The sequence below is a fragment of the Wyeomyia smithii genome, chromosome 1 (assembly GCF_029784165.1).
Source record: "Wyeomyia smithii strain HCP4-BCI-WySm-NY-G18 chromosome 1, ASM2978416v1, whole genome shotgun sequence".
Classification (NCBI taxonomy): domain Eukaryota; kingdom Metazoa; phylum Arthropoda; class Insecta; order Diptera; family Culicidae; genus Wyeomyia; species Wyeomyia smithii.
This window is the reverse complement of record NC_073694.1, coordinates 76,175,185-76,177,532: the sequence shown is the minus strand read 5'-3', so window position 1 is coordinate 76,177,532 and position 2,348 is coordinate 76,175,185.

Genomic DNA, 2,348 nt, shown 5'->3' with positions numbered 1-2,348 from the left:
CTTACAGCATGCAACTTGTCGTTTTACTTCGTGACTGACATCGTTGTCACAGATCACGAACGTATCACTCTCCATTTAACACAACATCAACATCAATATAACTTAAAACTTCTACTCTCTCTGCCAGTTACCATATACTTTGTTTTGGTAAAGTTTATGATAAACACCAACATCTCCGCAGCCTTGGTGATATACGTTCCGCTATCGGAACTTGACTTTCTGTTTATTACACACATACTTCGCGGCCAACTGTTGGTATACAGGAAAATTGAGGGGCTAACGCTGCGAATCTATACTAACACTAACTAACAGTATTTCCCGAACCGGAATTTAAAAATTCGACGACTGGTTTATTAGACCACTAGCCAGCTGGGAAGTTTCTCTTGAAGAGCTCAAAATCCTCTTCCATGATCAAGCCCGATGAAATCGATGGTTTCCTCATAGCCAAGAAGCATGAAAGATTTTGTGTTGATAGTACCTTTTCTTTGCACGTTTACTTATCGTTTTACACCTTCGGAGACAAGATGGATCGATTCAATTATAACACAATTTTCGCCCCTGAGCTCAAATTGGAAAAAATGAAAGGTTAGCTATAACCATTTAACCATTCCTGTAAATTTAGGTGCCCCTAGTAAAAGATTCACATTTGCTTGACAAAATAAATAAAAATATAAAATATAAAAAAAAATATAAAATATAAAAAAAATAACTTCTTCAAATAATTAAATGACTTTTGCTGTTTTAAACGAAGAAGTGACGAACCCGGCGAGTGCGGCCTTTTGGCGCACTTCTAGGTTTTGAACGGCAAAATTATCTACTAAAGACACTTCTCCTTGTGAACTTGCCAGTGATGAAAAGTTTTGTCTTCTCTTCACAGCTACAGATGGCTTGACAAATCATCAACTTGCGGGCGAATTTATCCGCGAAAACAAATTTGAACCTACCTGGAGCATTCCCCTTACAGTTAGCAAGGTAAAATTTCCGATCCGGGATTTGTCCAAAGTCCATTTTGATGTATGTTTCATTGTCCTTTGAAATACAGCCGTTGTACACTGTCAAGACTGGCTCGTATTGCTTTCTTGCTCGGGTTTCAGCAACCAGGTTCTGTTTCAGCGTCCTGTTGAGTGCTTGCTGACATGGTACGACCGTAATCCTGTACGCATATAGATTCGACGAACTGTACCATGTGCTGCATTGAACCTTCTCGCCAAATCACAGAGGGAGGCCCCAGGATTATTCCGGACTGCCCTGATGACCTTCGCTCGTAACGTTTGAGCACGGTATTCACAGTCGATTACGGTAGTTTGAGAGCCTTGGCGATTATTCCTTCTGCCTGATCATGTTGGATTTTCAGCGTAGGTGCGCACAATTTTTTTCGTCTATTGCTTCCAGATCGAAACGCTGTCATCTCGGTATGACAACTAGAGGCGCTGCAGTGGATAAAAGAAAACGGCCAAATACTAAATGGAACAAACATCGATTTCGATATCGTTGATCCCAAGCATCACCGGAAACGTTCAACTAGTAATACATATAGGAAAAGTACGAGATAGGAAAATTTTCATTATACCAAAGGTTCACGTTCGATCCAATTTATTTCTGTTAACACCAGTAATGGTTAAAATCAAAATAGACACAGTACCTTAATGTTATCTACAGTCGATAGTTGGCTTTCACCCACCAATGCATGCATGAAGCTAGAGTACGGTAAAAATATACAAACTTGGCTAAAATCTGTTCCGAGTAGGTAACTAATAACATTATAATTGAAACCTGTTCTTGGTTCCATTAATCATTCATGAACCACATACGCGACATACTGGAGAGCGCCCAGAAATATGCACAGAAAAAAAGCTCTTGTCTATTCCACAGTGAAGCGGATTATTCTAATGTTAGTCGACGTATGCTCCTGACAAACCATAAACTACCAAGGCTGCATCTCAATTCATCTTGCACTAAGATTATAAATAATTACTAGCTTCATAATCATACGAAGGCAACCATTTTGCACACTGAATATTACGAAGGTTAACAATTCCTGTGCTCAGCCAATTGCTTAACAATTAAATAACATAATTTTTTTACCGTGCTATGCTTCCGAGTGGGTTTTAATTAAATTGCCACCATGGGCGTGCCAATAGCTATTAAATTTCGCTCCGAACATGAATATCGATCCACGCTGACTCGCGAACGAACGCTAACGTTCCGCGTGCTTTTCGCTGTAATGAAAATTATTCCACTCGGGAAAAGTGGATGACTGTGAATCAGCGGTTGTCTGCCACGAAACTCTGCGAGGCTATTTACTTTCTCAACGATTGTTTTCGTTGAGTCTCGATTTGTTTGCTTGA